Source organism: Durio zibethinus, chromosome 2 (genome assembly GCF_047325235.1).
Source record: "Durio zibethinus cultivar Kanyao isolate XHJ-2024 chromosome 2, ASM4732523v1, whole genome shotgun sequence".
NCBI classification, from domain to species: Eukaryota; Viridiplantae; Streptophyta; class Magnoliopsida; order Malvales; family Malvaceae; genus Durio; species Durio zibethinus.
This window is the reverse complement of record NC_143163.1, coordinates 2,283,688-2,295,885: the sequence shown is the minus strand read 5'-3', so window position 1 is coordinate 2,295,885 and position 12,198 is coordinate 2,283,688.

The following is a 12,198-nucleotide window of genomic DNA, read 5'->3' as shown; positions in this document are numbered from 1 at the left end:
CTGTCAACTCAGAGATTTTCTACCCAAATCGCCCTTTTGGATTTTCAATTTGAGTATTCTTTCTCTCCTTTCCATTTTTTTTCTCTTTCTCTTTTTTTTTTTTACCTTTTTTCTTTTTTTCATTTTTTTCTTTTTCTTTTCTTTCATTTTTTTTCTTTTTTCATTTTTTTTCTTTTTTTCCTTCATTTATTCATTCATCCATCTTTCACATCAATCTTTAGAGCAACCAAGCATGATTCTGTCATTTCATCATGAGCATGTTTTAGCCTAACATATGACCATTCAATTCGAGTATTCGCATTTGATCCAAAATGAACGTTTTAAAGGTTATAATGTAGGCCATGGTGAAAGGTCATGAAAGAAATGGATATAATAAGCTCAAAATATGAATTAAAAGGGTTCAAAACTAAAGGATCATCACTTGATGCGACTTGACATTTTGCTCCATTATTTTATTGCTTTTTCCTTTTTCACATTCACCTCACTCCTTATAAAAGGATTCATATTACTTTGTCCCAAATTATGTGTGATATTTTTCTTTGCTCACTTTTTTTCTTCTTACTTTTTTTTAAAATCTTTTGTGATCTTTAGGCTTTTTTCTTTCTAAAAAATTATCCTTTAGTGTGAAGAATGATCTTTGGTCGGGGATTTTTAGAAAAAAAAATCATAATAGGCTCAAAAGGGTAGCAAAGAATGATTTTTCAAATGGTGAAAGAAAGATGATAATTTTTTATCTCAAATATGAATACTTTCCTTGAACATCATCTATTGAACCAAAAGAAATTCATGGATCTCTATAAAGAACTGTATATTTTTAAGACATATCTATTTCACATCATATTGCTTCTTTTACTCAAATAGTCTTTTCAAATCAATATGGATGAGTTCTCAAAATTAAATCTCAAAATTATTGTTATTATTATTTAAACATTTATCATCTGAAATTTGAGAATGGAAATGAAAAGTATGAAAGGTAACAAAGTATGAAACCATGGTTGAATGAAAGAGAAAATGTAATGAAATGCATTATCATTACTTTTTATTAAAATGATAACAGATGAAATCTTATTGTAAAAACAAAAAAAATCTTGACATTACTCTAAAAGAAATCTTAAAATAACAAGCAACTCTCAATCACCCTTAACATCATTATTCAAAATTATGCCCTTATGCAATCAGGTAAAGGATTGACATCTTGCCCCTTGATTCACTGTAACTCTTTAGGCTTTTTTGGATCAATGTGTTCTTGATTCTCACTTAGAGCATTGACACTATGATTAGGTAATCAATTGCCACTAACATTAGGTGTTGTTGCTCATTATTGATCAAAACTTATCATTTCATCCTTGATTAATTGTTGTATCTTATGCTTTAGAGTAGTACAATTCTCAATGAAATGATTAACAATTTCATAGTGATAGTCACAATGGGTTGTAAGATCATACCATTTGGGATAAGGTGACTTGAGTAGCTCAACATGACTAGGAGCAATCAAGTGGTTATTATAGAGCTCTCGATATAACTCTGTATAAGTCATGAAAATTGGATCAAATATAGATTTTTTTTTAGTAATTCGTTACTCTCGTGAACCAGTTGCTGGACTAACAGGATGAATTTGAGGTTTACGAGAGGTTGAATGTTAAGTCTATATATGAGAGCTTGGGGGCTTAAAACAGACTGGTATGTAAATGAGTAAGATAGTTATAGTATAGGTTGGTATAGGTAAGATGGGGTATTGTTCATAGCAGGATAGTATGAGGAATAACCTTATGGTGGATAGGATTATATCTCTTGAATTGTCTGTCAAAGCTCAAACTTGATCTTCGACCTCTTTCTTTTCAGGTATCTTTTTAGTTTTTCCTTTTTTTAACTTGTCATTTTTAATGGTATTTTCTAGTATTTTGCCTGAGATCACTATATCAATGAAGTTTTTTATTGCATTCTCTATCATCTTTTCATAATAAAGAGATTTTAAAGTATTGATGAATAATATTGTAGTCTCCTTCTCAGTCAGAAGAGGCTATACCTGAGAAGCTACATCATTCCATTTCTAAGCATATTCCTTAAATGATTCATTTACCTTTTTCTTTATGTTTTGGAAAGACAAGCAATTAGGGGCTAAGTCTATGATATGTTGATACTAACTGATGAAGTTGAGAGTCATATCACTCCAAGAGCAAATATAGATCCTATCTAACTGGACATACCACCTAGCAGCAGAGCTTGTAAGGCTATTTTGAAATACAAGCATAAATAGTTTTTCATTATTAGCATGAACTACTATTTTTTTACAATACATGATAATGTAGATCTTCAAACACTTTGTATCATCATACTTCTCAAACTCTGGCATCTTGAACTTCAAAGAAATAATCACATCTAGGACTAAACATAGTCTAGTAGTATTTACAGAACCATAAAAATCAACTTCTTTCACTGCTCATAATCTCTCTTTTAGTATATTAATCTTCTAGTCAACTTTTGAGTCTCTTAGTGACTCATTCTCTTTTTATTTTAACGTTTATTCTCCTTTGGATCGTCTAAATTAAGAATCTAAACTGGTTCTACTGCCTTTTCTGTAAAGATAAAAATTACATAACTCTGATATTGACCAAGGTTTGAAGCTGATGGTATTTCATGGTATGTGTGCCCTATTGGATAAGTGAACTGTTGTGGTAGTGGACCTTATGTGGATTGAGCTTGAGACGACCCAAAATTAAAAGGGTACAGTGGATCATCCACCTCTTGTGATGAATGGTCTTATTGGCTAGTACTTTTTTCTATACATTTTTCCTTGTTTAATTTGTTCAAAGCCTCTAAAATCTTATTCAACTCCCCTTTTAGCTTTCTTGAACCTTCTTTATCCTTTCAAGATAATTAAAATTTTTTTATTTTATTTGTCTAGCTTGGGCTCTTATGTTATATTGGTGAATTGATTGTGTGAGATTCTTGGTTGATGAAACTATCCTTGAACCTTGATACCACAATTATGATCAGAAATGATATGCTTTATGGTATGTTTGTGCATGAATAGAATGTGGATCTTTATGGATGAAATGAGAATGATGCAAATGATAATGTTAAAACATGATAATCAAAATGATACATAGAATATTATGATGTAGATGCACAAAATCAGACAAATAACATGGTTAATTTCATGGATGAAATGAAAGTGAAGTAGATGCATAATGTTATATATGATAATAAAAATGATGTACAAAGTCAGACAATCAAAGTGGTTAGCAAGTCGTAAATTGTTTCTTCTTGTGTCCTAACTTCAAGTTACATCTATCAATAGGTATGAATGTCTTTATCATGAATCTGGCCTCTTAAGGGTGATCTATATGCAGGGTTAGATGATTTTGACTACTAAAGTTCTCAAATTATTTCTTATATCATTGTCTATTACAAACTAGTAAGGCAGTCTAATCCTCAACCATTATAGGCTATCAACGAATATGATTCAATTTGAGTGGGAGTATTTCGCTAGCGATTACGAAGATTATCATCTCACGAGAGTGTAGGTACTTTATTCTCTCCTAAGAGGGATAGAGCTCGAGTATAGAGCTCATGTAATACAAATGCATGTAATAGTGTATGTGAAAAAACATATAGGTTTCATGCCCCAAAAATAAAATACAAGAAAAAAAATGTTACTAAACAAATAATTACAATTTAAAACTATTAAATTAAAGGATAGGATAAATTTAAAATGTTATGCCTTGACTTTCTATAGCATCCCCAATGAAGTTGCCAAATTATCATTACATATAGATCCATAAATCTATAGCTAGACTTAACAAATGAATGGAATCATCACCAATCTTTTTTAACTAGGCGTGATTGGCCATCTATGGAATCTATTCTCTTAAAGAGCTCCTAAGCTTGACTAAAGGTCCTTAAAAGAATAAGTTCAGGTCTACTAACCAGAATAGGGTTCGGGAGTTCAATTACATGTGAAAAAGGTTATAGCACCCCCATGCCCATCCGAAGAATAGTACCATATTATTTTAAATTGATCATAGGATATTGGTTCAATGGTTTTAAATTTTTATGTTAAATATTGAAAATAATTTTTAAGATTTTCCATTAATCTGGTAGAACTTTTAAAAATATTTTCTCACCTGAAAAGTATTTAAGGATCCTGTTTGTTTCCTTGAAGAGGTTCTGTCGTCAAAAAAAATTTTGTTAGTTTTATTTTTTTATTGAAAATATATCTAATTATTCCATCATTGGGGCCAAATTAGAAATATTTTATTGTTTTGAATTTTTAAATTTTTTCACCATTTAGGCCTATTTAGAAGTTCTTTTTAATTAATTTTTTTCTTGGAAAGAAAATAATATGACAATTATTTTTATTGAAATTTCATCTAAATTATTTCACCATTTGGGACAAATTTAGAGAAAATTTTTCACCTAAAAACTTCGTAAGAATTTACCATTTGAAATTTTTAAAAATCTCATCCTTAGATAATTATCATATTTTTTCAATCAAAACTTTATTTGGAAAAAAATACAATTACTTGTATTAAAATTTTATCTAAATTATTCCACCATTTGAGATAAATTTAGACAAAATTTCTCACTTAAGAATTTTATAAAAATTTACCATTTGAAATTTTTATAAATTTCATCATTGGATAATTAATATTTATTCTCAAATTTTATTATTTATTATTTTTATTTTTTCCTATATTTAATCATGAAAAAAATACTAAGAAGAAAAAAAGTACTAAGAAAAATACTAAAAAACTAAATAAAATAAATAAAAAAATACCAAAAAAATAAAAAAACGGCTCGACTGGCAGCTAGATCGGCTCAACTGCAGACATAGGAAATGGCTAGAAGGCATGGCTTGAGGGTATGGCTCAGCTCAGCTTAGTGACAAGATTCAGCTAGGACGCGGGTCACAGAAATAGGTTGACGCGTCGGTCAGGTCGCTCGCTAGAAAACACGTGGATCCTGAAATTGATGTAAAATGACGTCATTTTTAATGGGTATACAAGGCTAATTCTCAACATTTTTAACAGAATTCTTTTTTTGTCTCTCTCTCTCTTCCCTTTTTTTCTGTCTTTTTCTTTCTACCAGGATAAACTCCGATTGAATCCTTCATCGGATTTTGAAAAACATCATCGAAATCTAGGTTGGGTAATCGGACAATCATCGAAAAATTCAAACTTCATCGAAATCTTTATCGGATTATGGAAATCTGTCGAAAAGTTCAACCAATGTTAAAAAATTTATCAAAAAATTCAACCGACGTCAAAAAATTTTGCTATAATCTTGAAATTTTTCAAAAAAAAATCTACCAAAAATTCAAAAAAAAATTCTTAAAATTTCTAAATTGCTTTTACTCTCCTAAACACCTTTTTTGGCTTCTGTTTTTTGTATTTTTCATGTATGTGATCTGTGTTTTCGTGTGTTCCTACCTTTGATCAATATGGGTATTTATAACCTATGATCAGAAAAATTTCTAATCGATCCTAAATCCCACTTTTAACTGAATTTTTACCTTATCCCTAAACCTGAGGAGATTAAAACCAATTGTGATTCTGCCAATATCCCATACACGGCAAAATCTTTTTTTTTATTATTTTTATATTTTTTAGCTATTATCCAATTATAAAAAATAAAATAAAAATAAGAATAAGAATAAAAACAAAACAATGCTAAAAAAATAAAAAATAAACAATTCGGCCTGACTTCTTGGACCCCATTAAGTCAGGGCCAATGGGCTGAAGCCCACATCCTATTGAACCAAGCCCAATGGGCTTGGGCTCAGACCAATTAGGGTGTCTACATTTGTGTAAAAAAAAATTTCACTTTTCAATTTTTTAATCTAAGGTCTATTTATTTACTTCACCTTTTAAGTTATGTATACACGTTTAATATATATATATATTAATTTTAAAATGATTAAAAGAAGATCAAATTAATTAAAATTAATTTTGAAATATATAAAATAAAATAAATTTCATTATCATTATTACACTAATTTCAAAATTCTTACATTAAATTTAAATAACATATTACACTAATATCAAATAAAATGAATTTTATTACCATTATTATGCTAATTTCAAATAAAATGAATTTTAATTGTCAAGCATAAATTATTCTAAATTTAAAATAATGTTACTAATATTGATTTTATTCTTAAATTCATTTTAGTCACTTACATATTCAAAAGTTACAAATCATCTCATAATTATTTTTAAGATCTATCTTATAAATAATGGTTTTTTGGAGATGCTTGAGAAATAAATTGCATCCATACAATAGTTTTTCCTATTGTCTTGATATCCTTTTGTCTACAGTAAACCTAGCTTAGGGTTTTTTTCTTTTTATTTGTGATGTTATATATAGATGGATTAGATATACAAATTATTTTACGTTTGGTTTTGTATTATTTTAGGTACTACTTTATTTTTTTCTTTTGTGTTAAAATCTTTTAAATTAATTTTTCATTATAATTGTATAATAATTTATTTTTTGAACGAAAATCATTTTGAAAAGAAATTTTAAAATTAAGCAAAGTTTCTTGAAAATTTAATGTTTTGGATTTCTTTTTAAGTTTTGGCTATTACTATTAGTTTTATTATAGTTTAAATTATACATATATTTTTATACTTTTTTTTTTTTTAGTTTTTGTTTTGATACCGATTTATATACCAAATTTCCATTATACTTTATCATGAATAAAAGAGCAAGCTAGGTAATAAATTATAAAAAAGTGATCACTTATCACTTATCCTATCTAATGTATCAAATAAACATTTTATTTTTTATTTTTTATATGAAATGAATTGATTTATTTTTTCCTTAGTGATATGACTTTTTTTTGTTAGTCATTTGATATTATGTTTGTTATTTTGATATTATCACTTTCATGATTTTACTTTAAGTTGAGCTAATTACTATTCAAGTAAATGAAAACTTATAGAAGTAGCATTTTAGTTTCAAATTTTTGATACATATAATAAGATAAGTATTATAGCTATTTTCACCAAATAATTAAAAATATAATTTTTTATTCAATATTTTACTATACTATTGTTTTACAAAATTTTAGAGGTGTGAAATTTTTTAAACATTTAGAATAAGTTGATTTTCTTATAATTTAAAAAGATATATGGTATCATTCTTATTTTAAAAAAATTAAATCCAAATGTGAACTTTTAGTACCTTTAATATATTGAAATGTACCTTCAATAAAGGAGAGTTAAGTGTACATAATTAAATTATTAGGTTTATATATATTGAGGCTAATAAATTTAAATTTTATGAGAATATTAATAACATATTTTATCATTAAAAAATAATTTTTTGTCAAAATTATAAATATAACAATCTTAAATAAAACAGGCTGATTTTTTTTATAAATAATACTATAATTTTTAAATAGTAGTATATATATTAAAAAATTATCTAATTTTGTAATTGATCTATCTTTTTAACATGCGATAATTTAATTTAGTATTATATATATTTTGATTATCACATATCCAAATTGATCTACTTGATAACATTTTATTTTTAATGATATTATAAATTTCGGTTTGAATTTGGTAAAAGTTTTTAATTATTAGCCCAAAAAAATATATAAATGAAAATTTAATTACAAATTCAAATTAAAAAGGAATTTGCTACTCATATATTCAAATATTTGTTTGCATAATCATCTCTCAATCAAAAATTTCATTGATTCTATTTTTATTGCCTTTTAGTTTAAGGTGTTTATAGATTAAATAAGCATTATTACTAATTTGAATCTCTTTTGTGTAATTACGTCTAATCTGTTGTTATTATTAGTCAACTATTAGTATTTAAATTTTCATTTTACTTTATTTAAAAATTATTATAAATTAAAATTATGTATGGGTTTAAATCTAGTTAAATTTAAAATTTAAATCTAAATATTTATAAATTTTTTATTTTTAAATTATGATTTTTTAAAAAAATATGAAGCTACTATATCTATAATCGTTGGCAAAGAATAAAATTATTTACATTAAGATTATATTTGATTCATAAAATAATGGATAGAATAAGATGAAATTATTTTATATTATATTTTGTTTGTTTTTTAAAAAAAGTGATAGGATTATAAAGAAAATTAATCATCTTTTTGGTATATGATGATTTAATCTTCTCAAAGGAAAAAAAATTATTTTTAAATATATGAGACTAAATTTACATATTTTATTATACTTTTAAAAATTATATTAATAATTTAAATTATATAAATTTTTTAAAAAATAATTTTAATTAATAAATAAATTATTTAATTTTATTTTATACATAATATTGTTTTATTTTATCATAATTCTATATATTAAATACATCCTAATCGTATAAAATATACTCTGATGTATTTGCCTTGTTTATGGTAAGTATTCACTCAGTTTACTTCTACATTAAGAAAAGCGTCCAATAATGAAAAGGACAAAAGGCACTGTGAAGTGTGAATCCAACTTCGGAAACGTGGATTCCGCTCGATCTATTATCTAAAACCAGGCGTGGCCTGGTGGGCGTACGATATGGACAAAGGTCACAAAGGCCAAGAAAAAAAAGTTTAGTGCCCAATTGTAGCCCGAAGAATAAGTGAATACCACGTGGAGCCTTTTCCTAGCTTTTCTTTGGGTTGATCGTTGTGATGGTTTTTAAATTATGACAAAATATTTAATATAATATTTAAATAATAATTTTATCAATTAATATGATATTTAAAAATTATTTATGCATCATTTTTTATTATTTAAATTGAATTATATTATAAATAAATATCACATTAATTAATAATTAATAATTTAAATATTATAATAAATATTTTAAAATTTAAATATTATATTAAATATTTATTATAATTCAAAAACCATTTATAACATTATTTTTTTCCCATATCTTGGGAGACTATACAAAATATATAACCGACCAACGGAAGAGATGCTGTTAAAGAAGGACCATGTTTTTGTGCCGATGCTTATTGATTTACTTCAAGCAGTTGATATCAATATTCATTTTTTTTAATTGGAAATATTCAGGCCCTATGAATAAATTAATGACAGAATATCTTTTAACATGCGTAATGTAATTTTTATGCTCATGTTTTGATAAAAATCAGCTTGAGAGATGGATTTAAATTATGAGATTTTTTTATCTATTTATCTATGCATTTTTTTATGAAATACATGAAAAATAATTTTTTTCTTAAAATTTTATAAATATAAATATTTTTATAATTATTTTCAAAATCCATCTTATAAATAATGGTATTTTGGAATGCTTGAGAAATAAAATGCATCCCTGCAATATTTTTTCTTATTGTCTGGATATCCTTCTGTATACAGTAAACTTAGCTTAGGTTTTCTTTCTTTTGTGTTTGTGATGTTATATATATATATATATATATGGATTAGATATATAAATTATTTTATGTTTGGTTTTCTATTATTTTAGGTACTCTTTTATTTATTTTTTCTTTTGTGTTAAGATTTTTTAGATTAATTTTTCATCACAATTGTATAATAATTTATTTTTTGAAAAAAAAATCATTTTGAAAGTAAATTTTAAAATTAAGCAAAGTTTTTTGAAAATTTAATATCTTGAATTTCTTTTTTTTTTTTTTTAGTTTTTGTTATAATATAGATTTATATATCAAAATTTTCATTATACTTTATTATGAATAAAAGAGCAAGTTAGGTGATAAATTATAAAAAAAAGTGATCACTTATCACCTATCTTATCGTATGTATCAAATAAACATTTTATTTTTTATTTTTTGCTTGTAGTGAGTTGATTTATTTCTTTCTTAGTGATATGACTTTTTCTTGTTTCTCATCTGACATTAAGTTTGTTGTTTTGATATTATCACTTTCATGATTTTACTTGAAGTGAAGCTAACTTATAGAAGTAGAATTTTAGTTTCAATTTTTGGATACATATAATAAGATAAGTATTATGGTTATTTTCACCAAATAATTCAAAAATATAAATTTTTATTCAACATTTTACTATACTATTTTTTCTTTACAAAATTTTTATTGGTGTGAAATTTTTTTTAAAACATTTAGAATAAGTTGATTTTCTTATAATTTAAGAAGATATATAGTATCATTATTATTTAAGAAAAGTTAAATCCAAATGTGAACTTTTAGTACCTTTAATATATTGAAATGTATGGTTACTAAAAAAGAGTTAAGTGTACATAATTAAATTATTAGGTTTATATATATGGAGGCTATGGAGGCTGAGAAATTTAGTTTTTATGCAAATATTAATAACATTTTATATCATTAAAAAATATTTTTTGTCAAAATTATAAATATAACATTTCTTAAAATAAAACACGCTAATGTTTTTTTTTTATAAATAATATTCTAATTTTTAAATAGTAGTATATATATTAAAAAAATTATCTAATTTTGTAATTAATCTATCTTTTTTACATGCGATAGTCTAATTTAGTATTACATGTATTTTGATTATCACATATCCAAATTGATTTACTTAATAATATTTTATTTTCAATGATATTATAAATTTCGGTTTGAATTTGGTAAAAGTTTTTAATTATTAGCCCAACAAAATATACAAATGACAATTCAATTACAAATTCAACTAAAAAAAATTTGCTACTCATATAGTCAAATATTTGTATACATAATAATCTCTTAATCAAAATTTGCATTGATTCTATTTTTATTGTCTTTTATTTTAAGGTGTTTATAGATTAAATGAGCATTATTACTAATTTGAATCTTTTTTTATGTAATTACTTCTAATCTATTGTTATTATTAGTCAACTATTAGTATTTAAATTTTTATTTACTTTATTTAAAAATTATTATAAATTAAAATTATCATGTGCATTGCACAAACTTAAATTTAGTTAAATTTAAAATTTAAATCTCAATATTTATAATTTTTTAAAAAATATAGAGCTACTATATATATAATCATTGATAAAGAATAAAATTATCACATTAAAATTATGATTGGTACACAGGATGATAGATAAAATAAGATAATAATTATTTTATATTATATTTTATTAATATCTAAAAAAAGTGATAATATTATAAAGAAAATTAATCATACTTTTAATATAAGATGATTCAATCCTATCAAAGTAAAAAAAATTATTTTTATCTTTTAAAATTATATTAATAATTTAAATTATACAAAATTTAAAAAAAGATAATTTTGATTAATCAATAAATTATTTAATTTAATTTTATACATAATATTATATTATTTTATTTTATCATAATTTTATATATTAAATACATCCTAATCGTATAAAATATAAACTCTGATACATTTGCCTTGTTTTATAGTAAGTATTCTACTTTAAGAAAAGCGTCCATTAACGAAAAGGACAAAAAACACTGTGAAGTGTGAATCCAACTTTGGAAACATGGATTCCACTCGATCTATTATCTTAAACCAGGCGTGGTCTCGTGGGCGTACGATATGGACAAAGGTCACAAAGCCCAAGAAAAAAAACTTTAGTGCTTGCTAGAACCAATTGTACAGCCCGAAGAATAAGTGAATAGCACATGGAGCCTTTTCCTAGCTTTTCTTTGGGTTGATCGTTGTGATGGTTTTTAAATTATGACAAAATATTTAATATAATATTTAAATAATAAAATTTTTAATTAATGTAATATTTAAAAATTATTTATGCATCATTTATTATTATTTAAATTTAATTATATTATAAATAAATATCACATTAATTAATAATTAATAATTTAAATATTATAATAAATATTATATTAAATATTTATTATAATTCAAAAACTATTTATAACATTAATTTTTTCCCATATCTTGGGAGACTATATTAAATATATAACCGAACAACAGAAGAGATAGATGCTGTTAAAGAAGGACCATGTTTTTGTGCCGAGGCTTATTGATTTACTTCAAGCAGTTGATATCAATATTCATTTTTTTTATTGGAAATATTCGGGTCTTATGAATAAATTAATGACAGAATATCTTTTAACATGCGTTAAAAATGTAATTTTTGTGCTGATATTTTGATAAAATCAGCTTGAGAGATGAATTTAAATAATTATGAGATTTTTTAATCTATTTATCGATGCATTTTTTTTTTACAAAATACATGAAAAATAAATTAATATCATATGTTTAGTAAGGTACAACTTTTTTGGTTTCGCTTTTCAT